The sequence below is a fragment of the Sapajus apella genome, unplaced genomic scaffold (assembly GCF_009761245.1).
Source record: "Sapajus apella isolate SASKATOON/1434 unplaced genomic scaffold, GSC_monkey_1.0 scaffold76, whole genome shotgun sequence".
In the NCBI taxonomy this organism is placed as follows: Eukaryota; Metazoa; Chordata; class Mammalia; order Primates; family Cebidae; genus Sapajus; species Sapajus apella.
The window spans coordinates 1,590,876-1,618,176 of NW_022437016.1; the positions used below are offsets into that span (position 1 = coordinate 1,590,876).

Sequence of the window (27,301 nt, forward strand, 5' to 3'; positions counted from 1 at the left end):
GGTGTATACTATATCCAGCATTTCTCCCCGCATTATACCCCCCACCCTCCCCACCCGCCGCTGTCCCTCCCCTAGCCCCCTACAACTGCCTCCAGCGTGTGATGCTCCTCTCCCTGAGTCCACATGTTCTCATTGTTCAACACCCATGTGTTCTCATTGTTCTCACCTATGTGAGAACATGCGGTGTTTGGTTTTCTGTTCTTGTGTCAATATCAGGAAATAGAGCAGTGAAAAAACAAACAAACAAAACCAAGGGCTTAAGCTTTCATAAATGATGCCAATGGCGGGTAAGTTTTTTGGATCAAACAAACATCCCTGCTTTTTTTCACACTAACTGTCCAGGATGGGTAATACTGGAGATGTTTTAAGTCTTTTATTCTTACTTCAGAGATAAGAAAAAAAATGCCAGAAAGATTTCAAAAGTTGTACAGAATTACACAGGTCAAAAGTGATTGAAGACAAAATCAGGACTTGAACCTGATATTGTCTAATTCTCAAGCATGTGCTCAACTCATTTTGCTTTGCAATCTTCAGCCAGGACCCAGGTACCACCAGGATCTCCTCTGCAGACTCAGAACCTTGGGCATTCTCTCTGATCCGAGGAAGACCAGTCTGTGTTTAGAAAGCAAACGTCCTTTTCCCACCTTCACCGACTTATTTGGGAAATGAGTTTTCCGCTGCCTGCTCTTGCAGTCTGGCTGATCTTGTTGTTTCAGCCCCACTTAGGAGGCCCTGGTCAGCCCCAGGCTGGGCTGTTAAACTGACAGGGGTTGGGGGGGGATGGAATGTTGAGCTGGCCCAGATGAGATCATACTTCCTTTAAGATGCAAATTGATACCTGAAGATCAAAAGTCCCCCAGTTAATCCCCTGGGCTGGAGGTGAAAACTAACCACAATTCATTTGCAAGTACAAAAGACAGAGTTGCTCTATCTGAAGAAGGAAGGGGCAGCTCCAAGGGGATGAAAACATTCTTGAGAAAATTTCTCATTGACAGGCAATTTTCTAGGACTAAAGGGGAATAGATATCATCACATCCTCACATCTGCAGTGCATTACAGGGGTACATGTAGACATTCTTTCTCCCAGTAGATTGTGAGCCCCGTGAGGGTAAAGACCATGTGTCACATGTCTCTTATTCAATTCTCAACACACATTTGTTGAGCACCTACTATCTTCTTGGCACCCAGTAGGGGCTGAGCAACACAGTAGAGGTGCTCTGGAAATATTTATGGTTGGAAGATAGGAAGATACCCCGGAAGAAGGACGTGGGAGTTCCTCGGCAGGGCCTTGGGTTTTAAATTGCCAAAAAATGTTCTCCCCTCTGTTGATTTGAGTACGGTCCACAGTAAAAGTGATACCAGCCTAGTGATGTGGTGGAAAGGATTTTGAATTAAAATTAGGAAAACCAGGTTCTAGTGCCAGCTGCTCTGAGAACTTACATAAAGCTGACCAAGTAGCTTCCATAGTCTGGTCCTCAGTTTACCTACTGTAAATGTTTTAATGATTGGGTTTAGTGGTCTGTAAAAGCCTTACCTGTACTTCTGTTGTATGATTTCTGAGGTGGGTGACTAAACTCCTTCTAATTGTGAGCTCTACCTGAAGCAAACGCTTACCTTTGTCATCATCCTCATGGCAACCAACACTAGTCCCACACCATGCTGAAAAATATTTGCCTATTTTACTAGCACTAATGTGGCAGGTAACTTACGTGCTTCTGGGAAGAAAGTAGAATGGGTTGAAGGTAGGGTATGGTACCCGGAAAGAGATACTTGAGCCCTGACATTCATATGCTGTGTTGCTTTAGAACTCTGCAATGATCAGAAAAAATAAGGATGTCTCTGATAAGTAGAAGCTCCCCATTCATAGATGGGGTCTGCAAATGATGGTCTAAAGGCCATAACCAGCCTACTGCCTGTAATTGTAAATAGTTATTGGAACACAGTCACACTCTCATTACTTTGCATATTGATTATAGCTGCTTTCATGCTGCAGTGAAAGAGTTGAGTGATGGCAGCAGAGATTCTATGGCAAAAGAAACTAAAATATGTATTATCTAGTATTTTACCTATGAAGTTCATCAACCCCTGTTCCATGGATTTGGGATATTTGATATGCTTGTTTACTAGAGCCAGGTGCAGAGAGTAGGTGAAAATTATAATATAATTCACCATTTCTTATTAACAAAACACTGCATTTTAAACATAAAGTGTAGCCAGGAATGGTGGCAGGTACCTGTAATTACAGCGACTTAGTAGGCTGAGGCAGGAGAATCACTTGAACCCAGAAGACAGAGGTTGCAGAGAGCTGAGATTGTGCCACTGCATTCCAGCCTGGGTAACAGAGCAAGACCTTGTCTCAAAATAAAATAAAATAAAGATGAAGGAGTTTCCAAGAGGATGAGACTGGGATCCTCCTAGATTCATTTTGTGTGCTGTTATTCCCTACTAGATAGTGTGTTCTGCTGCTGACGGTGATATTTGCTGAATAATTAGTATATACCAAGCACATTTGTAAACTCTTATTCTCATAACAGCTCTTTTGCTAAACTGCTCTTTCAAAAGAGGAAGCTGAGGCATTAGGTGGTGATGGAAGGTTACACAGTTAAGTGGTTTAGCTGGAGTTTAAACCCAGAGAGCCTGACTCCAGAGCTCACTATGGTAAGCTACCTGCAAAAAAAAGATAGCTCCTGGTCTTGCAGACTTTCAGGGTGAATAAAAAAAATACTGTAAAACAAGAAATGTCACAAATTAGTGGAATGGAATACAAAACTGTCAGTGGTGTGGACAGTGTCCAGGGAAGGCTCTCTGTTACCACTATGGGTTGAGTGGAGTTTGTGTCACAGGAAAGCCTTCAGCTGCCCCCTTCACTGGCCATTTAAAATTTCATTAAAGACACTCACAGAGATATAGGCATTCCAGAGATCCCAGCTCCTAGGGACGACATTCCAAGGACAAATCATGTAGCTTGAGTCTAGAAAGCTTTCTTCCTCTGAAAGGAACAGCTGAAAAATAGACAGTGAATCTTTACTCCCAATAGACCTATCATTAATGTGTCAGAGAAGTGAGACCAGTGTCTGAGGCTATGCTGAGGTTGACATTGTTCCCATGATTGCATTTGTTAAGACAGTGATCAAGACTGCAGCCAGGAGATCAGGCATACCATGGCTTAGATGTGTGACCTTGGCAAAGCCTCAGTGTTCTCATGTAGAAAATGGTAAAAGCCCTATAACTCAACAGTGGAAGATATTTACAGCGTTGTATTTTTGGCTGCTTTCTGTCTGAATCCCCTTCCTAGTCTTAGGAAATAATTATTCTAACAAGGAAGAGCCCAACTCTCAGTATAGAAGTTTAATATCCATGCATCTCCTTCTCCCGGTCTTCCGTGTGGCTTGATTGTAGGTATACAGCTTAGGCTTTCCCTCAGCTCTTCGATCAGACACACCAACCCAAGACTTTGAATTGGAGGCTAGTAGTGATTAGACTTAGGGATACTGTAGAAACCACTTTGCTGGCTGAGGATAGTGGGAGTGGCCACATCCATACCAGCCTCCTAGATACCAGGGAATGCATCTAGCATCAAAGCTGAGATAGCTATGCACAGCACCAGCCAGCTCTGCATCCCCTCACTAACTAGTTCTGGGGCCTAATCTTGGGCTTGGAATTGAGCTTCAGAGCACACAAGCCTGGCTCTCCAGAGAGTGTTCCATAAGTATCCAATATTCTTTGAACAAATTTGGCTTGTTTGCTTTCCTTAAGTTAGCCAAAGTTGGTTTCTGTTGACTGTCACTTAGAATCTAGGCTGAAGATCATTGCCATAAGATAATATGAAATTTAACCCCATTTCTAGCAAGTTGGATGTACTTGATGCAGATTAGCTATTACTTTTTTCAGTGTGTGTTTGTGTGGAATGTTGGGGGCACATGATATCAGCAACTACCACCATTTATGGATACCCACTAGGTGATAGGCTCTTCATACACCTCTTTGCTTTCTGTGAACTATGGGTGGTCTCTTGTTTCCATATGTGGGATCTAAGATCTCTTATGACATCTTAACTTGCGCAGGGTCACATGGCACACAGAGGTAAGATCCTGTCTCCAGTCTGAATTGAGAACCCTGCTTTTTCTACTCTGCCACTCTGCTTCTCCATTTGAGTGACTTTCTTCCTTCCTTCTACCTTTCTCTCTTTTTTCTTCTTTTCTTTTTTTTTTTTTTTTTTTGAGACGGAGTCTGGCTCTGTTGCCCAGGCTGGAGTGCAGTGGTGCAATCTCGGCTCACTGTAACCTCTGTCTCCTGGGTTCAAGCAATTCTCCTGCCTCAGCCTCCTGAGTAGCTGGGACTACAATTTTTTTCTTCTTTTCTCTTTACCTCTTCCTCTTCCCCCTTTTTCTTCTCCTCTACCTCTTCTTCCTTTACTCTTTCTTTGGCCTCTTCGTCTTCTCCTTTTTCTCCTTCTCTTCCTCCGCCTCTTCTACATTCTTCTCCTTCCATTTAGAAGGGCTGATGTTTTCTCTGGCTTAGTAACACCAGCATTATGGTGGATGACAGATTTATGGTGACATTCCCATTCACTTTTCAGAAGCCCACACATCCGGAAATATTCCCAAGGTGCCAATGTGTGATTATGCAACACCCTGGGGACTTCCCGTTCTCAATTTCCCACCCCTGGTGCCCTTATCCCCATCACATAATAAGTTGCTTGTTAAAATGAACGCCACCCACATGACCTCTTAGGTAATGCAGGCTTCATCCCTTTGCAATGTGGAAGTTATCTTGTCTTTTTCCCCCGCTTCAAAAAACATAACATACACCAGGCCTGAGGTTTCAGCAAAAAAAAATGTGGTATCAGTAAAATGATAACTGCCCCCAACAGGCACTGGCTTGGAGGCATTGTTTCACAGCATTGGGAATTCTGTTTCTAAAGTACTGAGTCATAAACTACAGACAGACTGCTGATAAAGGCTGAAGGAGGTGGGGTAAGAGTCAAATTAGTCAGACAAAATGTGAAGGGTCCCCAAAAGGGCTTATACTTCGTAATATATCTTTAGGTGGTGCCGGAAACGTGCTACCTTCTGAGACGGAATCTAGTGCATTACAGGAGATTCTAGTGCAGCTGTGGAGAAGCCCTCGTGTTCTGTTTTGACATTCCACCCTGTATTCTTCAGCAGAGTTGGGTCCAGGTCCCAGTTTAGACGTAGAGACATCCTGGCTGCAGCTTAGCATCTCAGAGCCTCAGTTTCTCCCTTTGTGAAATTAGGGAGACTGGACTAAGGACTCTAAAGCTTCTTCCCTCATCTGATACTGAGGAATCTCTGATTTGTCAAACAGCTGTTTAAAGGCTTCAGGTTTCAAATCCTGCTTGACTGCCAATACATAGCTAAGAAAACAAAGCAAAAGGGACCCCCAATCGACCTTCCCAGACATACAGGTATTCCCTGTGTGTCTCTTTTTCTCCCTCCCTCCCCACTCCTCTTCTCTCCCCTACTCCTGCCTTGAGCATCACTTTGTGATGCCTGACACAGCATCCCCAGCCCTGTCCTAGAGCCAGGGTGAGTAACTCAGTTAGCACCCCCAGCCCCAGATCCCTCCCCTCTTCTGTGAGGCACATCTAGGGGAGAAGAATCTGTCTGCCTCCCCACCAGTTGCTGGGAGGGGCAGGGGTTCACTGAGCCTTGTGGCCCCTCTGTCAGGCTGCTCTGGCCTGCTCTGAGCCAAGGCGAGAAAGGAAAACAAGAAGATGAATCCCCACAACTTCTTGGTGGAGATTCCGATGAGACTTTAGAACAACAGTGACTAAAAAGGAAAACAGCATCTGCTGGAGGAGATGGGGAAGAATGGGCTCTGCTGGGAGTTGCAGTTATTATTATTTTTCTTTCTAATAATGTGAAATCATAATAGATGACCCACCTCTCACCTTAAAAAATTAAAATTATAAAAACAAAATCAAACTTCTCCAGGCTGCATGTATTCAATCAGACCTCCCTCTGTGGAAAACTTAGTAACTTTCCCCAGAAGTTTTTGAAATAAAACTTCCCTTGGCTTGAAGGCAGGCCTATGAAAGAGGAAAAAGAAAGAGGAATATGGGCGGGGGTCACGGTGGTAGTGATTAAGACGAGGAGGGTGATGATATGTCAGCTAGGTTGGTGGCCTTCTTAGCACCAGAGTAATGACATAGGGTATCATTGTGAAGAACACGGATTCCAGGTGGAAAGCCTGTCCCTGATACTTAGTCTGTGTTGCAGTTTTCTCATTCATAAAATTGGTAAGGTCCTATTTCTTACAATTATTGCAAGGAAAAACAAATTTATATTTGTAAAGCACTTAGAATGGTAACACTTGACAAGTGTTATAGATGTGTGTGCTACTGATGCTATTATTGTCATAATGAATGAATGAATTACATTTTTTTTTTTTTTTTTTTTTTTAGACAGAGACTTGCTCTGTCACCCAGGCTGGAGTGAGTGCAGTAGCACTCACGATCTTGACTCACTGCAACCTCCTCTGTCGGCTGGGGTCAAGTGATTCTCCTGCCTCAGCCTCCTCAGCAGCTGGGATTACAGGCATGCGCCACCCCACCTGGCTAATTTTTGTATTTTTAGTAGAGACAGGAGTTTTGCCATGTTGGCCAGGCTGGTCTCAAACTCCTGAAGGTGCCCGCCGCGGTCTCCCAAAGCACTGGGATTACAAGCATGAGCCACGGTGCCCGACCAATTAATATTATTAATTTAGAAGTTGTATCCATCTTCCCAGAAACCCTATGAGATAAATAATGTTTTCCCTGTTTTTAGAGGAACAAACTGTGGTTCAGAGAGATTTAGTAACTTGCTTACAGTCACACAGAGAAATAGCAGAGGTGAGATTTGCAGCTTCTAGCCAGAGTCTGCACATTTTAACCATGATGTTATCCCATTTATCAGATACCCAACTGTGCCAGTTTTTCTGCCAAGAACTCTTTTTAAAAATGATTTCATTCGCCCTCACGGCAACTCTATAGAGTCAAAATACACCATTTTGCTGATCAGAAAATTGAGGTGTTGAGAATTTAAGTGAATATCCAAAGTCATATAGCCAGGTAGGTCAGAGACGGGAGACTTCATAGTTTGTCTGCCCCAGAGCCTATGTCCAATTCCAGACTAACTCTTGAAGTGCAAGAGAGTCTTTCTCTTTTCCACTATTTCTGTTTGGTGCCATTGAATCACAGCAGGAAACAAAAGTGAGTGCATATGTCCTTGTGCCATTTTCATGAGCCATGAAACAATTTTCAGTTATTATCACTCTGTAAACGTTCCATGGCATAAAGCTCATACCTCCACTGTAAGATCATTCTGTATTTTAGGCTGTATTTTTATTTTTAACAGATCACCCTCCATTGACAGTAGCCAAATTGTTTTTTAGCATAGAATGTATTTGGCACTTAATAAGATTGTCATAGCAAAGTTGGTGACAGAGAAGCTTGAGTACAAATGTCTGTTGGTTGCCTTTACAACATGGGTCATTTTAGGCATCTCTCACACCCTCTGAGTCTCAGTTTCCTCCTCTGAAAAATGGACATAATTATAGCACCTACAGTTTTGTTTAGAAAAAGAATGAGATAACACCTATAGAGTGTTTAGCACAATGCACAGCAGTTAGTGTGCAACCGAGGATCAGTTGATGCCATCTCTTCTTCCCCTTCCTCCTTGCCTTTCTCAGTTGTGAGCGAGGCAAAGGCAGCCAACCCATTACCAGCAAAAATGGTCCTGAATCAAATCCTGAGGCCACATTACAGTGGTACCTTTTGCAAAATGACCAAACCTCCTAGTTCTCAGTTTCCCCACTGTAAAATAATGAGGGAATTTGATGAGCTCCCAGGGAGCTTTCAGCTCCGATTTTTAGGATTTAAATCCCAGGTTGTTATTGTTTTAAAACTGGTGCCTTTTAAAAGAAATCATGGCTTGGGGAAGAGAAAGGAATTCCTTTCACCCACAGGGTCAAAAGGGGTCACTGAGGGGACAAAAGAGCAGGAAAAGGAGGCGATGGGGCGGAAGGCTGACGTGCTGGCAGCACCAAAGTTCTGAAGTACTCAACAGGGAGGTCTGTTGGATGCATTCAAACACCCTTTAGTCAGCACCGGTTAGGATCAAGCTTGCTATCCTGCCACAGACCAAGGTTTACCACCTCCTTTGGCAACCCGGGAGGCCTACCCTACAGAGAGGCAGGGCTGGAATGAAAAGAAACAGAATGGCCTCTGACGCCAGAAGGGAGGAATTCTAGCCTGCCGCCCAGGTCAGGAGCTGACTCTCAGGAAGGGGTCAGGCTCAGGGAACCGACTTGGAGCTTGCTTGAATGTGAGGAATCGAGACCAAACTTTGATGTGTGCCTTTGAAAGGCAGCCGGAGTCCAAGGCAGGTGAATCTGGGTAGCGAAGAACAAGGACTTCACTGTGACATTTAAAGTGACCATAAATTCATCTGTACATACATATGCCTTGAGGTACATCTGTGCAGTTATGACTGAGGCCCCTGAGCTGGGTATCAGGGCCTTTTCTTAGCTCCTGGCTCTCCCCTGTTTCTTGGAGTCCATGCTGGAAAGGAAGAGACATTTAATATTCATGAGCTGTGATCTCAACTTGAAGGGAGTGCCCTGAGGGAAATTGAAATATTAAGCAAGTGAGGGATATAGGCCTAATTGTATCCTCCTTTTCTTTTTGGAGAGAAAAGTAATGTGCCTAAAATAAAATGATGGATGGGCAGTAAGGATTGTGTGGAAACCTCACTGTTAGAGCCTGCAGGAAAAATCGGCTGCTTGCCCCAGTGTGTGCAGTCAGACGCAGGCAGACGATTCGGCAGATTGGCTGCTGGATGATGTCATGCATTCATTCAGTTCATAGTTTTTGATGTCTGCTGTGTGCCAGGCACTGTGCTTGTTTCAAAGAAAACAGCAGTGAAAAAGGAAGGCCTGGGAAGTTAGGAAAACGACACAAATAACTATGTAAGTGTCATCGTTGAAAACCGTACTAAGTGGAAATACTTGCAAGTATATAACCAAAGGGCCTCCTTTATATGGAGGTGTCAAGGAGACCTCCTTGAAGATTTGACATTTAAGCTGAGACTTGGGGGTTAAGTAGGATGTGGACCCATTAGGGAGATATGGAACAGGTAACTGAGCAAGGATTGCAAGAAGTTTACACTATGCAATTCTCAAGCAGAGAAGAACTTTTGTAGAGGGAAAAGGAAGTCAGCATGGCTGGACTGTAGTGAACGAAGGAGGGATGAGGCTAAAGTTAGCAGACTGATTTCGCAGGCCCTTGAGGACTATGATGAGGCTGCTATTTACGGCATGAAGGAAGGAGACCGCAACAGAAGCGTGTACCTTCTACACCCCCTGCCAAGCCCTGCCCTGGGCACAAAAGCAATGTGCATGCTTGCACAGACAAGGCATCAGTAAACTATCACCCATGGCCAACCCAACCTGCTGCCTGTTTTCATAGGCAAAGTTTTACTGAAACACAGCTATGCTCCTTTGTATACATATTTGCTACTACAAAGTCAGAGTTGAGTCGTTCCAACAGAAATCTTGTATGCCCAACAAAGCCAAAATATTTACTATCTGGTCCTTTACTGGAAAGTGGTTGACTGTTGGCAGAGGTAGATGAGTCTACAGTTGGCCTTTCATATCCTCAAATCCTACATCCTCAGATTCAACTAATCTCAGATCCAAAACTAACTGACTAAATAAATAATAACACTGCAATAATTTAAAGTATTTACAATGCATTATCTGTCAGGGGTAACCTAGAGATGATTTAAAGTACACGGTAGGTTGCACATAGGTCATATGCAAATACTAAGGGACTTTATAGAAGGGTTTTGAATATCTTCAGATTTTTGTGTCCCAGGGGGTCCTGAAACCAATGCTTCAAAGACACCTAGCGATGACTGTATAAGTGGGTAAAAGTATAGCCACTTGGACAGAACCAGGCAGATGAGAGAGAGCGAGGGATGAGGCAATCATTTCATCCATCACCCTCCTGAGCTTATACCAGCATAGCTATAATTTCACTGACTCCTGTACATTTTACTTCCACATCTGTGTTCCTTACCCATAAGGGAAAAAGCCATGCCATCTACCTCTGTATCCCAACATCCAGCTCGAGCCAATCACTGAGACACTGAAAGAAATGATACTTTGAGGCTAAAAAGGGTTGCCAAAGGAACCCAGACAGATGAGCTTCCAAAAGGCTCAGGCAGCATCCAGGATCCTCCCCCGACCAGTAGAAGAGACTGTGTTGATATTTATGGAGAATCTGCTGCAGGACCTCATTTCAAACCCACAGCACCCCTGGCTGCCAGGCATTATTAACATCACATTCCAGGTGACACAACAGAACCCCCAAATGTTCAAGTGACTTTTGAGACTATGGCTTTCATTCAATAAATATATATTGAGCTGGGAAACCACCACAAGAGAAGCAAATCTTCCTGAGTGCTGCATCTTATGCCAGGCCGGCTGCCTTACACCCCACTTAACACTTCTCTTGATTTTCCCAAGGCTATAGGAAGGTGGGGGCCATTATCCCCTGTTTTACATGAGGAGAAACTGAGGCTCAAGAACATGAAGTGTCTTATTCAAAGCAGATGCTTATTAAGTGACAGAGTTGAGATTTGAACCAAGATCTCCCCAGCTCCAAAACTAAAGTCACCAGATGACCTCCTCCAAAATATGAAACCTTTAGAACAAGAAGGAAGCAGTGAGAGATACACAGTCACCCCTCAGTATCCCTGGGGGATTTCTGCCAGGACCCCTGTGGATACTAAAATCTGTGGTTGCTCAATTCCCTAATATAAAAGGGAATAGTATTTGCATGTAACCTATGCACATCTTCCCATCTACTTCAAATCGTCTCTAGATTACTTATAATGTAAATGCTACATAAGTAGTTGTTATATTGTAATGTTTAGAGAATAATGGCAAGAAAAAAATGTCTATGTATGTTTAGTACAGATAGAATTTTCTTTTGCATCTCTATAATTCAGAGATGGAGTACCCATGAATATGGAGGACCAACTGTATAGACTGCATATATTTCCACCCTTTTTTCATCTCACCATCTCAGACAAAAGTCACAGTAGTACCCATAACTCAAGTTATTAATTTAATTAAATTAATTAGATAAAATTCACTCCAGCTTTTTCTTTATTAGTTCCATTGGTTAATCACATTAATGCTATGAGGTAGTTTTAACATTATACAAGCATCATAGGTAAGGAAATGGAGGCACAGAGATGTTAGTTCCTAGTAAAGGTTTCTAGCCCTGGAAGGCTCTGGCTCTTAAGCCCTCAGGCTTAACTACTAATTTATGCTACATCTCCATCATTAAGGTTATCTAATAAAGTGTGTACTCTCAAGAGCTGAACAGCCTAGCAGCCAACAGATAATGAGAAAGGGAAACAATTCTCGGAGCTAAAGAAATTTTCACATAAAAGGATCCCAGGGTCTTTTTAAGAAACACTGTCTGAAGTGTTTGTTTACAGATCATTAAATACTTAACCGAGGGAGAAACTAAAAGCCACTGACTTTCTCTTGGCCAATACTGATTAAGTACCAAAGAAATGTTAACATAAAGCAAATAAGAAATTATAATAATGATTAAAGGACTGAGAAGTTTTTTTTTGTTTGTTTGTTTTCCATTTTAATTTACTGGACAGAAAGATAAAATACCCCAGGTCTCATGTCTGTAGCTCTGCCCTCAAGCATATGATTGCTTTCCTCTCTTTCCAGGCAGCAGCCATGGTGGTCCTGCAATCAGCCTAAAATGCATGTGACCGGGATCACACTGTTTTTTGTCTATATTAAGCACCTGCTGCATACAAAGCTCTGTGGAATGCAGGGTTAAGCAGCAGAAACCTTTGTTGGAGGGTTGCAGAAGACAATGGTCATTAAAGATATGAAGGGATTGGTGTGTGACCCTCCCCGCTACAGCAGTGGAAAGCCCCTGGTTGGGGGTTGGTGAGTCTGGGAAAGATTTCTGGACAGTGGGACTCAGATAAGACCAGGTTGGACACTCTGCCACTCTAAAACAAAGGGCTTTTCTCTGTATATAGTGAATGCACCGGTCCTAAAGGAAGCTACTGCATGGAAGTCACAGGGGGATGAGTGGCAGTTCTGATCCCGTAGCAAGTAGTAGTTTCTGGGCAGAGGCACGACATGATGAGAGCAGTATTTTAAAAAAGATCAACCTCCCTGAATAGGATGCTCTTCAAGGGCCAACAAAATACTCTTGGCAAACTGACCGAAGAGAAATCAGGGTGATTTTACCTTTCAACACCAGTCGGAAACCCAGCCCAAACTATCCGTAAGTTTAAATTAAAACTATCAGCCGCCATTGGCAGGACTATGAAAGGTCCTGGCTGGAGCTGGTCCCTCAGTTTAGGAGTCCAAAATCACGTGTATAACTTGAGTTCAGCCTCACTACCAAAGAAGGGGCTGCACCAGTGTCTTAAATACCTTTTCCATTTGTCGGTGTACTATTTGCCAAGAGAGCTTCTAAAGGAACAGGGAGGGAGGAAAAGCTGATTGACCTGCCCAGAAGCACAAGGAGCACCTCTCTGCTTCAGGCTTCGTCTCCCAAATACCTTTTACCACCTGAGAAACAGGAGCGATATTCCCTACTTCATAGGATTGTTATGATATGCTGTTTTATTAATTTATAAGTGTATTTATTCATCACATAGGCTTTTATTTATTGAGCATCTCTTATGTGCCAGGCCCATGCTAGGCACCACAGATGCCTGTGTTTGTGACAGTTCCTGTCTTCCAGAAAGTGATCAACAAACACTGATGATTATGGCTAACAAAAATAATAATCTAGTTCTTACTAACAAGTAGAGAGTGACCTGCCCCTGGAGGAGATTTGAGAATCAGTCTTTAGGGAAAGCATGCCTGAGATTCTATTAAGTAACATGTTTAAACAGACATATTTCAGTATTTTTCTCTTTTGTCTTATCTGGCTCTTTCTTGAAATTCAGAACTCCCAGTGCCTTTGAAGTGTTAACCTCATCTGTTTTTCTTAACTCCTCTGACCATCCCTTCACAGACCTTCTTTCACCTGCTCTTTAAATATCAGCAGTCTCCAGTGTTCCATAACAGCCACTCTTCTCATTCTACATTCCCTCCCTGTATGACTGCAAAATCTCTATCTTTAGTCTGAGCCTTTTTTTTTTTTTTTTTATCCACGAACTTTTATATCTAATTGCTCTACTTGGACGCCCCACGGGAACTCACATTCAACACATCTTACACAAAGCTTACCATCTTTCTTTCCAGACCTGCTGCAAGTGTTTTTCCTAATCTCAACTGGTGGCGCCAGTAGCCTACCGGACATTTGAACAGAAGCTTGGGAAACATCCATAACTCTTTCCTCTCTGCCATTTCCCACATCCATTTAATTGCCATTCTTCCCATTTGACTGAAAATGTTATGTTTTCTTCGTCCAACTCAGTCTCTCTCTCCCTACGATCATTACTCTGCCTGAGGGCCCCTTCAGCTCCTGATTAGGCGTTAACAAGAGAACGTCTGTAAAATGAACAGGTGGCTTGTTCATCTTTGCCTGCCCTAATCTATCCACCAACAGGTGAGAGCAAACTTCCTAAAGTGCAGACACCTTTTGCTGCTCCCCAATTGAGTCTCAGGTGGCTCCATGTTGCCCTTAAGTTCCTCACAGTGGCATTCAAGGCCCTGTTGATCCGAACCCCCGATTTGCCAACACCATCTTGTGCTTTCTACCTCCTACCTTGTTTCTGGTTTCCTCTCATTTTCTCAGTGTCCCCCTGCTGGAATGTGCTCCCCACCACCCATTCCTCCTCCGAGAGATATAGCCCAGGTGTTGTCTCCTAAGGGAAGCCTTCTCAAATCTGGGTAAGATTGGATTGGGGGTCCCTCCTCTGTGCTCCCACAGTACCTTGTACCTCAGATCAGAATCCTGTGCAGTCATAATTTACGTATCTCCCCTCTCACTAGGACCTGAGTTCATTGAATGCTGAGACCTGCTTTAATTCATCTGATTTCCCAGGAGTTAGTCCAGGGACAGACAAATAATGTACAGTTCAGTAAATATAGAATAAATGAGTAAAAGAAGGATGTATTTCTTAAGAGACAGTTTTATTTTTCAGGCAAGAATGTGTAGTCGAGCTTTGCTGGTCTTTAGGGCCAGACAATCCTGTTTGAATCAGAGACTTTTCACCTTCTAGCTGTCATCACGGGCAGGTTACCTTGGGTCAGGTGCCTTGGGGTGGTGGTTTCATGCTCAGACCCTAGAACTGAGCTGCTTGTATCCAAATCCTAGTTCGGCCACAAAAGGGGTGGGGGCTCCTTTAAAATGTTAATTTTACTATATCGATACACCGTAGAGATAGAAAGTATGCTATCTTAGCCAGCAGTACTTTTTTGAGGTTTCTTTTACTAAGTAGAGATGGGCTCAAATGCTGCCTTTCCTCCTCTATACTGACAGAGATCATTGCTCTTTAGTAAGGTCCAAATGCTTTAGAATTTTAGAAGAATGGGTGGGTGGAACCAGTGATTTTGGTGGTATTTGGATCACCCTATAAGACTCTCGGATAGCCCCAAATTGAGCTGCTTTTCAGTACCAGATCTCGGTCTGTGACTTGCTTCCATTTGGGGAGAGGGCCTAATTAACTCGTAGCTGGAAAGAACCGCAGGTCTGCCACCGCCCCCAGGCAGAGAATTCAAAAGGAAGTGGATAGCTGTGTAAATAACACTGCTTTGAGGGGCATTTAAGCCAATGCTCTTTGTTAAGGAAATTGATGGCTTTGTAAGCACTGTGTCTGAAGGGAGTACTTGAGCTGAAGGTCCCCATCTCACCTCGTAAATTTCCTAATGGACTGTGGGCCTGGAGGCTGGGCCCAGCGTGTTCAATCACTTGCCAACAAAAACTCTGATTTCACTCTAAAAAAATTAAAAATGTTTAACCAAAATATAAGTTATTGACCCTGTGCAGTTTAACTGTGGCACAAGGTAGCAGAGACAGATTACTTCCTTTAAGGAAAGGGAAACTCCTAATCTTTTACTTAAAAAAAAAAAATTTTTTTTTTTTAACACTGGATGTGGTGCTACGTGCTTTCTCAACAGCTTCTCATTTTTGTCCTCATCGCAGCTGGGAAGATAAGTCATTATTTTACCAATTTGCCAAAGAGGAAACTGGGACTCAGGGCTAAAGTCAGCTGGTCATTGACACCAGCTAATTAGTGGAGAGTCAGGTTGTGAACACAGCTCCATCAAGCCCCCAAGCCCCTAAGTAGCACCCAATCGTAGGGCATCCCAGGGAGTATCAGATCAGCCCATCTCATCAGATTCTCCTCAGTATCCACATCCATACAAAGTAAATTAGCTGGGTAGCATGGGAATGACTTACCCTCATGAAACCTCAATTTCATTCTCTGTAGAATGGGGATAATAATACCACATCCCGGGCTCTTCTAGAATTGAATGCATTATGTATTTGAAACATTTAGCACAGTGTCCAGCATGTAGAAAGTCATCCAGTTGCCCATTTCACAAATATGCTAAATACAATTTTAATTGGGGAAATGGATGATGCTACAGGAAAACCTAGGGAAGGGCCATTAGCCCTTCTGAGGGTGGCTTTCCAGACAGGTTTCGAGAGGTTAAACTATGAATAGAGGACAACGGGGACTGGTCATAGAAAAGGCAGCTCTGGGGATTTGAATAACAGCTTCTGCAAAGGTGGGGAGGTGAAAGCAAACTTGGTCCACTCAGGCAGCGACAATCTGTATCTGTCTGGAGCTTAGACTAGAGTGTGTTCGAGAAGAGAGAAGCCCGCAGAGGCAGGCGGGGACCACAGTACACCTTGTCAATCATCATCAAGCTCCTGTCAGGAAAAGCTAAATAAATAACTCAGTATCTTCTGAGGCAACTGCTTTCAATTTTAGACCAACTGTACTTTGTTAGATTTTCCACTGTGTCCTTTCTGAGCCTTCTTATCTTCAGGTTAAATGTCTCCGTGCCTACACGATTACTGCTCAGTGGATGGTGCCTATCCAGGGTCCTTTTCTTTGACCATATCCTAGCACATCAGGGGCCCAGCATTGGCCTCTTCAACCATGGCTGGACCAGCTAGAATGGAGACAACTTCTCTGGCCTCCAGTTTGGAATCTATAGCCGCAACTCAGTCTGCAGTTTCATGCTTTTGTTTGGGCAAATACCTCCTTCATTTGGTAGAAACTGACCTCAGAGTGACCACAGCTCCTTGGAATTTTTTTTGGACCTGAATAGTTATGATGACCCTTGTCATCCCTGATCAAAAAGGGCAGTGGTTTTGATTGATATTTTCAAATGTTCCCAGCTAACTCTTAAGATTTAGGACCAGGCTGGGCATGGTGGTTCACATCTGTAATCCCAGCATTCTGGGAGGCAGAGGTGGGTGGATCATGAAGTAAGGAGTTTGAGACTAGCCTGACCACCCTGGTGAAACCTTGTCTAAAAATACCAAAATTAGCCGGGTGTGATGGTGTGCGCCTGTAATCCCAGCTACTCAGGAGGCTGAGGCAGGAGAATTGCTTGAACCCAGGAGGCAGAGGTTGCAGTGAGCCGAGATCATGCCACTGCCACTCTAGCCTGGAGGACAGGGTGAGATTCCGTCTCAAAAAAAAAATTGATTTAGGACCAATTTCTTTCTGTCTCCCTCCCTCCCCCCACCCCTTCCTTCCTTCTCTCCCGCTTTCCCTCTTCTTATTAAGAGATGAGAAAGACATATACATACCTTGTTAAAGAAGAAAATTATAGTTAAGCAATACAAATTAAAGCATATAGGTTTAAGTTATTATAACGTTTTACTCTAAGGGCTGAAAAGTAGCACATAAAAGAAAGAAAACTTACCCAAGAGCAATCCTGTGCCCTCTGTCTCTCTTCTGTTCTTTAGAAGACTGCAGCGTGTCTCATCAACATGGAGACAGAAGACACTGTGGCTTGAATGGCTCATCTTTTTAGACTTACCTAAACCATATGGCAGGAGGATGGTCTTTGAGGTGAACCAAACCAGTCAGAGCTCAGGGTGGGAGCTCTGGTTTCTGTATGGGAACCCTACCAAGAACATAGCACACTGTGGTCACCTTAGTCACAACCAGCTATGCCAGACTGGGGTAACTGACTTGGTTTTTATGTGGTGCCTGACTCATCTTCGAGTCCTTGGCCTACTGGTAGACATAGCATCCACTTGTCCAAGCATCTTTCTTGGCTGGGATCTTATGCGTTCCCTAACAGAATGATGGGCTGCTTGTTTCACTGGATTGCAGAATAGATATGCATATATGTGTATAATGACTTTAATTTGCATGCCTTGTTTTACTTTATGCTTACAAACATGCATTTCTCACAGAGCAATTTTTATTTGGTGTTGAATATTCCCAGCTTTTATATAATAAGCCTTAATCAGCCCGTCAGAACCCCTGACCTCTAACAATTATGCATCATTCAGTGACTGACTTACTCTTTCTAAGTTTCAGTTGCCACTTTTGCACAGAGAAACATAGGAACTAGAACCATGTAGAATGTCTAAAGAACCTTGCAGTATTAAACCATTCATTTGTTCAGCAAATATTTGTGATTATCTTCTATGTACTAATATCTGAATGCAACATTGGACTCAACAGCCTATGTTTCTGCTCTTACGGAGTTGCCATTCTGTTTTAGAGAGAATACAATTATCAAGTAAACATTTGGAGAAGCCAGATCATGCTATGAAAGGAATAGAATAAACTAGTGGCATAGACACTGTAGTGAAGGTGAAAGCTATTTTTCAATAGTGTGTTTAGGAAAGTCCTCACTGAGAAGGTAATGGCTGAGCTAAGACCTAAACAAAGCATTAGAAAAGCCATTTGATAATTGGGGAGATGAGTTCTGGATTGTATCTGCAAAAGTAAAATGTGAAAACAACACTGCTTATAGTTTTTACTTTTGAGTAGTTTTTAGTTTTCACAGCATTATTTTACTTTATCTTTACACCCACCTTTGAAAATGGGTAGAAAAAGTAATACTGTCATTTTTTTAATAAGCAAAAAGAGTCAGATGCAGAATAATGACGAATGTTACTAGTACCGTGAAAGTAAGTTAGCAAGAGTTGAGGCACACACTTTAACTTCTGGCCCCTTATTCCATCTGCTTTCCGTTATAGTTCTCTGTAAGTTTTTCAGAATGGGTTTATCATCTACACCCTTGTCAGTCTTCGTTTTGCTGATCATGTTTCCCCATCTTAACTGAATAACTGATTTAATGATCAAAGGGGAAAATATCAAGAACCAAATATATTTTAGAGTGACACAACCAAAAGGGATCACAAAGCTACTTGATTGATTTAACTCTTATTTTATACAAGGGGAAACTGCAGCCCAGAGAGGGAAAGTGACTTGTCCAAAGTCATCGGGTTGATCAGGGCATCTCTTCTAATCTCCAGTTCCCTTTACTCTCTGCCCATTACTGTACTAGGCTGCAGATTTTGAGAAAGTGTTCCAAATTTTCTGTCTTTTCTATTCTCCCTCTCTCTTTCTTTCTTCCTTCTCTCTCTCTCTCTCTCTCTCTCTCTCTCTATTTAGTATGGACCTACAATCACACTACAATCACTGAAGCTCCTTTTGTAGTTTGCCATCTTTTATTACCCTCTTTCTTTGCCACTTCTTGCATACTGTCTGCATATCAATGTTTTGGATTGTTTTTCTCCATGTATTAGCTTCTATTATCCAGGCCAAATTTCATTTTGTTATTTCCTGCCCATACTTTTGTAGACCTTTGGGTCCTAGGTATTGCTCTTCCTTCTGTTTGTGGTTAGAATGCCTGCCTATCTCTTGGCTGCTATATAATTCATGTGGCATTGGATTTCACCCCCTTTCATATCTTGAGATATCATTGTAACCCGAAAGAGGACGGGCTGAAAGACATTTAGGGCTTTGAACATTCTGCTCCATTGGCTGCATTGTCATTTATAAGGATGACTATCTTTGCTTACAATACTTTTAAACCATTCAAATTACTATACTAAATTCAAGGTGATGTAAATGCATCTTCAAGTTCCAATTCATAAGACTGTCAAATCTCTTTATTAAATTTTAGTCTAATATGTGCTCCCATTCCTATCCACATATTCCATTTCTTTTCAAATTCAGTTAGGATAGAAAATAAAACAATATTTAAGACAGATGGTGAGGCATGATGGCTCATAGAAAAAAAAATATATTGTGAGACAGTTTGTGTAAAATTGGATTTTCCCCGAATATGTGCTTGGATTTATGCTCTGACCTCTTTCTAATTAATATTTTCATAAAAATTTTTATATAATACTATCTGCTAAAGCAGATCAAAATCAGGTTTGAGACATCTTCAGAATCATTGACAACAGAGATTCTAAAACTCCAAAAGAAGGTTGTTACTTTATCATTTACTGGGTACCTGCTGTGAGATTGACACTATCCTAAGTATTCAGGATATTAATTAAAGTAAGACAAGGGCCAGAAATATCTGAGAAGTCAAGAGCTGTACAAAATCATTCATTCATTTATTCACTGATGCGTGTATTTTTAAACATGACATAATATGGCCAGGTAGCTTTCTTGATCCTAAGGGAAAAGATGCATTTTGAAACAGGCTTCTATGAAGCTTATATCGTATGGGAACAGAAAACCATAATAAATAGAAATGTATTTAAGATAGTGAATACTACTGTGAAGGAAATAAAGCAACATGGTATGCTACTGTGAGGTGGGGATGGAGGATTTGAATGTGAGCCAACTGCAGGTAGAGAAGGTTGTTGTTTGGAAAAGTAACATTTGAAATGACTGCCAAATAATGAAGAGGTCATGAGAAGAGCTAGGGAAGAGATATTCCAGAGAATATGAACATCAAATTCAGGTTCTTGGAGGCTTGTTTAGGGAATAGACACTTGTTGTGTGGCTAGAGGTCTGTCTGGATGAATGAATGAGTGGATGAATGAATGGTAGACAGTGAGCAAGGAGGATTGCCACAGGAGATGGAGGAATAAAGCAGGGGTTTTTAGGCCCTGATACAGACTTTGAACTCTTCCACATGAGATGATAAGCCATTGAAGAGTTTTAGATAAGGGGCATGGCATGGGGTAGTTTATGTTTTTAGAAGAGCACTAAAGCTATGTTCTGGAGGAGGAATAATTGGGAAACAAATGGTCGAGAAAAGAGAAGTAGAGAGACTGGTTAAGTGAGCACGGCAGTAGTGATGTTGGCTTGGACTAGGGAGGTAGTGATAGAACAAAGCAGATCTATTTGAAACATCCTGGGGGGAAGAAGCCTGTAAGGTATACTGATGGACTACATGTAGTGCTAAAGGGTGAGCTGAAAAAAAACAGGATGGATGACTGGGAAGGTTTTGGTTTGGTCATTGTTAGGCGATAGTGTTGTCATTTACTAAGGTGGAGAAAAGGGAATGTGGGGAGAAAACGGTATTTTTGATTTAGATATGTTTTTGATGTCTTTTGAGGTTTTTGTGATGCCTTTCCATAGGTAGATATTTAGCAGAGATACAATTGTAGGCAGCTGGGACTTAGAGAAATGGTCGTATCTAAGACTATAAATGTTTCAGTCACTGGCATAGAGAGGTTTTAAATTTTTTATTTAAAGACAGACTGGATAAGAAACTGTAGATAGAAAATAAAAAGGGGGTTCCCATCTAACACTGAAGTCTGACAGCATTCCATGTAGGGTGAGGGAAGGAGAAGACCTCAAGTGAGCCTGTTTTAAATAGACGCATCCCAGAGGACTAGGGTGACATGATGTCATGGAAGTCAAGAGAGAGAGGGGACTGCAAGAAGAAAGGAGGGGGCTACTCTATATGCTTCAAGGCAGTCTAGCAAGATGAGGATTTTGACATTATGCTCAGCTTTAGCAACTTTGAGGTTGATGATGACCTTAATGAGATTGATTGTGGTGGAGCGGTGAGTATAGAGGCTAGACTGGAGAAAACCGAAGGGTGAAGTGTAGGAGACAGAGCGGATGACACTAGTTTAGATAACTCAATACATTTTACTGTGAATCACAGAAAGGTAAATGTGAGGTAGGAGAAATGTTATTTAGGAGATGTTTTTGTTAATTTAAAACTTTGAATTTTTTCAAGTTTTTTTTTTTACTTTTAAATCTTTAGATGGGCTGTATTCTATTTTGCTGTTTGGAAGAAGAGAATAATGATACAGGAAATAGAGGGAATTGGTTTGTGCTAGACAAGCAGTGATGCAGAAAAGTGAGAGATGTCGTGGAGCTGAGAGATGTCAAGTTGCTAGAATTAAATCTTAATGGAAGACTTAAAGGCAGGACCAGCCTTTCAGACTAAAGAAGTAAGGGCAGATACTCTGAGATGTGAGTCCTGGGAAAGAACTGTATGCATTTGAGGGTGGAGGTGTGGTTGGAACTAAGAATAAACAGGAAGGTTGGAGCTAAATTATAAAAGGACTTGAAAGCTTGTTGGGGAAGTTAAATTTTGTAGGAATCTATTCAGTATTTCAAACATGAAAATATTCATATTTTAGATACATCATTCATAGGCTGCTTTGTGAGAAGGGATTGAAGTAAGAAAGATGCAAAGCCAGGTTTGAGTGTGTAAAAGCTAAGTAGATAGAATATGGGACTGCGCTGAAAGAGCTTTCCTTGATGGGCCTGAGTGTAGAGTTAGTGTGATAATGTGACTACTTCCAGGGACATTCTTCCTGTGCTTTCAGTCTGTTGGAGGATGTTTGATTCGCACAGTGAAACACCAGGGAGGAAGTCCTGGCCCATGTGGGTGTGTGGCCAACCTTTGATGGAACCAGAAACCAACTTAAGTGTCTCTGATTCAGTAGACCTAATCGGCATCTGAAGCTTGTTAGCAGATTCATGGTGCCTTAGGAGTCCTCACTACCCTGTCTTTTCTACTCTGGGCAGGCTGATCTGGTTGAGGAGGTTGAGAATAAACCCTGGTTTGAATAGGATTAAATGAGGTCAACAATGTGGGTTTGACACGAAGCCTTTGAAAGACAGGCTATATAAAGTCAACATATTTCCGTTCCAGAGGAAACATATGCCAATATATAGCCGCCTTCCAGTCCCACCCAAGCTTCTTCCCCTTTGTAAACCTTCAGCGGGTAAGCACTCCTGCTCCCCCTGTTCCAAGAAGCTGATGTTTAGGTGCAAAGATTGTGCTTTGTTGTGTGTGTGGGTTTTTCTTCTTCTTGCTGTTTGGATGAATTGTGATGTGGCATAAAGACTGTTGTTATTGGGCCCATCTCTAAACAAACAGCTGAACTTGAAATATGCTACTTTTTTCCTGGTCTTTAAAGACCTTTTTGAATAGTAATCGTTGCACTAAACGAGAATATCATAATGTCAAGCACTGTTTTAATAGCTAGAAATAGAAATAGATGCTAATTTCTCAAAAGCTGTCTTATCTTTATTTGTAAGAAATTTAGAAAGACAGGTAAATCCACTCATTTTTGGGGAATTGATTCATTTCAGAAGAGTGCACATTCAAAATCTTTGCTTTCTTCTTGAGCTCTAAATGAGTGACTAATAACTTTCATCTCCCCATCTACAGGTAGTTTTGTGTATGTTTGGTTTTCTTTATGACTTATCAATGGGCTGGAAGCTTAGTAGCCTCAATAGCTTTTCATACTAGTTATGTTTAGTCAATACCAGTGGATATTATAAAAAGTGAAATCAGAGATTTCCAAAAGTAATATTAAGACTTACTTAAGGGTAACAAACTATTTTGCTCCCAGAATTATATATTGAAAATGGGGGGGTGGGGGGGTAGGGGAGGGACAGCAGGGGTTAGGGAGGCTGGGAAGGGATAACATTTGGAGAAATGCCTGATGTAGGTGACAGGGGGATGGAGACAGCAAACCACCATGGCATGTGTTCACCTATGCAACAATCCTGCAAGATCTGTACATGTACCCCAGAACTTAAAGTACAATAAAAAAAGGAAGAAAATTGGGTCTGATGAGGTGGCATGGTGCAGTGGATTACCGTAAGAACAAAGGAATGACACTCAGCTAGGGTAGAAATCAGGAAAAAAAAAAGGATGAAGAATAGAGAAGACTTGCAAAGGAGATACTCTAGCTGAGCCTTAAAGAACCAATGGGAGTTAGCACAGTGAAGAATGGAAAGCACATTTCAGGCAGAGAAAAACAACCTTTGTAAGGGCATGGAGAAATGAAATGGAATTGTTGGTTTGGAATGTGCATGAAGAGGACAGCTTATGGATGGTCATGTATGCCAAGCTAAGGAAAATGATCTTTTACAAACAGTGGGGATCTATCAAAGGAAGGGCATGCTAAGATTTCTGTGTCAGGTAGAAGAGTTATAGCCAAAACACCTTCAATTATCTCACTATCCTTCAGAATACACATTGTCTCAAGCCTTGTTTGAAGAACACATTGGCTTCAGTTAGTTTTTACGATAGCCAGTAACTTATGACTACCTGTTCAACATCTTGAAACTGATGAGAGTCAATGTAAAGGCAAGTTTCCTTGTGAAAACCATCCCTAATATCTTGTACTGAGAAGACACGAATAATTTAATTTCTTCCTCCCTTCTCCAGCTCTGACCTCTTTAGCCTCTTTAGCTATTTCTGTCACTTATTCACCTGAGTGATTCCAGTGATGTCATAAATTCCCAAAGTTTCTAATCCAGCTAAGTTAATTATTGTCCACCAATTGAGTTGAAATCATTCCAGTATTAGACAATATATTCTTTTCCTTAGGCTGTTACTTTTTTCTTTTGTTTAGTTGCTTCCTTGACATTTATACTAAAAATAGCTCATGCATCCTGTTTGATCACTTCTATCCCTCAAGATACCTTAGGGTCTAGGGCTGGGTAGAGAAAAGTAGAATCTCTAATTAAGAAGACTTATCCAACTCCAACTTCATTAACACCATTGTTAAAAATAGACCCTGTGTCTTTAAGACCAGTATTATTTTCCCATCTCAGTCTGTTATGCTATTTGATCATCCTCAGAACCTTGTTGAGAAAGTCTAAAATATAATTTGTTTTCATTTTGTATATGGAGAAACTGAGGCATAGAGAGGTGAAATACGGTATCCAAGATTAACCAATAATCAGAGATAGATCAGGAGCTTGAATCCAGGGGTTCTGACTTCAAGGATAAGAATTCTTAACAATGGCTGTAACCTGAGCCTTTACTTACACTTCAAGGTATACAAATCTCATTTTCCTAAGATTTGGTCTTCCAAGCTTTCGAATGGGAATAACGATCTCTGTGTATCTTAAGTAGTGTCCTGCAGACATGCCTTAGAAACTCAGGGGCATAACATTTCACCTTAATGCTCCAGACAAATGAAAATAAGTCATTTTCTGGCAGCATCAACTATGTCTGTCCACTTACAGAAAGTCCATTTGCCTCAGGCTCTTGAAGCTGAGCTCATTTCTTCCAAAAGGAAAAGAAAGCTTCTGGCATGTGAAAGCTCAACTGGGGAAGACAGACTTTGCTAATGGCACCCCACCCACGTCAAGTCTCCTATCTGGATAGAGCAGATTTCTAAAAGTGTCACCACATAAAAGGGAATGGATATGAAATGAGGAATTCCCTGATGTGAGGGGAAGATGGTGTAGAATGGAGAAATCAGAATGCCCAGTGCAATCCCACTGTAAGCTAGTCACCACTTGGCTTACAGCTCCATTTCCTTCTCCCTAAGACATAATCTAAAGAAAATAGTCAAAGGGTGCAGAGTTGAAACTATATTGGGATGAGAATATATATATCAGGGATGCCAGATTTTGGTCATTCATTCATTCATTCATTCAACAAATATTTATTGAAAGTCTATTATGTTTTCAGGATGTGTATGAGTCTAAAAGTGTGTGTGTGTGCACATGCATGTGTATGTCTGTGTATAATTTTCAAAGTACCCCTTCCAATGAAACGTATTATTATCAATGGCACCCAGCTACCACATGGAAGTTATTTGACCTTGATATTGACTTCAGACTCTTTTCACTACAACCTGCTCAGCATCTAGCATAAAGTATTTAAGGAGCACCAAGCAAACTGATGTAATAAAAACAAGAAGACCAGTTTGTTTTAGTGTTTTGTTGTTGCTGTCTTTGTTTTTTCTGGCCGCACATTTGTATTCCATTCCTCACTCTGTTCTCTTCTGTGCTGGGGACAGAGGGAGTAGAGAGGGAGAGAGAATCCCCCAGACACGAGCTGGCAGATGTAGCTGAAGGGCCCTCGGGACACTAGTAGCAACAGAAACTGAAGAGCTGTGTCCAAGGATGTTATTTTAAAAAGGGAATCACAATAGCTTTGTCAGCAGAATCTTGGAGAAGAAACTGCACCTTCTCTCTCTCTCTCCCTTGTTTTCTTTTGAATTCCATCTTTTTTTCTGTCTTTTAACCCTTCCTCTACCTATCTATCTATATATCATTTATCAACTTACCGACCTACCTACATACCTGTTTACCTACCTATTTCTATTTCTACCTTTCCTCCATTCTCAGGTTCTGCTGATTTCTGGCAGACAAATTTATTGTGGTCTTAAACATAATCAGGAAGAAATTAGCCTTCAGAAGAACTAAATCTGGCCCCAATCTCTGTCATTCTGAGAGGTTTTCTGCTAAGGAAATTAATTAAGTCATTTTAGAGAATAGATCTTATGCTTACAGAGAATATAATCTTACCTTATTTTTCTTTATATTGAAGGAGAAGAAAGTGATACCAAGAGTCAGGGCACCCCTATGTTCTTATTTCCAAGAGGTTGTTCTTGTTCTGTAGCCATGGCATGTAGGGGGAAGATTTCTCTGCTAGGTGTAAAAAGGCCAGTCTTCTATTTCTTGCCCTGCTACCATCTCTCTCTGTGACCTGGAAGCAGATGCCTTCCTCCTTGAGCTCACAGTTTTCCATTAGATAAAATGTACGAAGGGGCCAGCATTGTACCCACCATCGTCTGAAATCATTGCAACAACTCTGGGTAAATATCATTACCTCCATTTTTTTCCTTCCGATGAAGAAAATGAAGTTCAGAAAGGTTAGGTTATTTTATTTATGTCCTCTTTGTAGTGCTTATAGGAAGCAGAATTCAGATTTGTTCCTACTTTTGCCTGATGTCAAACTCTTGCTCTTTCCAATTCTCTGTATTGGGTTTCTGAAGAGTAAACTATGGGTTTACGGTGGTCAGTCTTCGACTGGGCCTAGGTTTTATCTATGTAGATTGGCCACATTCACCAAGAGGTTGGAGCTACTGAGAAGTGCTGAGCCTGTGTTCTTCCTGTGGTTGAACTGCCATGAATACTATTGGTCAATGGCATTCTTGGCCGGCTTACACCCATTCTTAAATAATTGACTTATAATAAATTGATTTATTCTGTTTCTTTTGCTCGTTCTTTCTTTCTTCCTTTTTTCTTTCTTTTTCTTTTTTTTTTTTTCTTTGAGACAGGGTCTTGCTCTGTCACCCAGGCTGGAGTGCAGTGGTGTGATCACTGCTCACTGCAGCCGTGACCTCCCAGGCTCAATTGATCCTCCCACCTCAGCCTCCTATCTGGGACTACAGGGACACACTATCATGCCCAGCTAACTTTTGTATGTTTTGGAGAGACAAGGTCTTATCATGTTGCTCAGGCTCGTCTTGAACTCCTGAGCTCAAGCAATCTGCCTGCCTTGGCTCTTTCCAAAGTGCTGGGATTACAGGCATGAGCCACTGTGCCCAGCCCTATTCTGGCTTTTTTGATAGTATTTCGCTAGGTAAAGCGTTGGCGCAAATAAACAAGGGACCCTGGAGCTTGGAAGAAGTTCAGCATTCTGCTGCCCCAGGATTCAATGACTCCTTTTTTCAGATAGCATCATAGAAATCTGTCTTGTTTCTCCTTGACCGGGGCTCATTCCCACTAGGGGAAAGAAAGTTGCTTGAAAGTATTTCAAGTGAGCACTGATTTCACAAGCTGATTTAATTCCTCCACTTAGAAGCAAATTGACCCCTTAAGAGTATTTTTTTTCTCTCTCGATGATTATTTTGGGATGTAAAAAACACATTTATGTTCATTTTCTATTAGAGTTCTATGGTTATCCTGAGAGGTTATCCTGGCTGAGACTATAATTTCTACATTACAGATTAGGGACAGGGGGCAGAGGCCAAGAATAAGTAAAGCCAGTTGTGCAAAGTTACATAGCTAATATAAGGGATAGAAACCAAACCCTGGTCTTTGGCCCTAAATTCAGTGCCCTCTCCAGAGCTCCGCTCCATTATTTTGTGAAAGAATGTTCTAAATAAAGCAGAAGCCTT

General features: G+C 41.8%; 1 protein-coding gene across 1 annotated transcript in view; it reads left to right on the forward strand.

Annotated features, from left to right (window-relative positions):
- PAPPA (pappalysin 1) overlaps window positions 1-27,301 on the forward strand; it is a 255,070-nt gene that overhangs the window by 128,564 nt on the left and 99,205 nt on the right. The gene's annotated exons all lie outside the window — the stretch shown is intronic.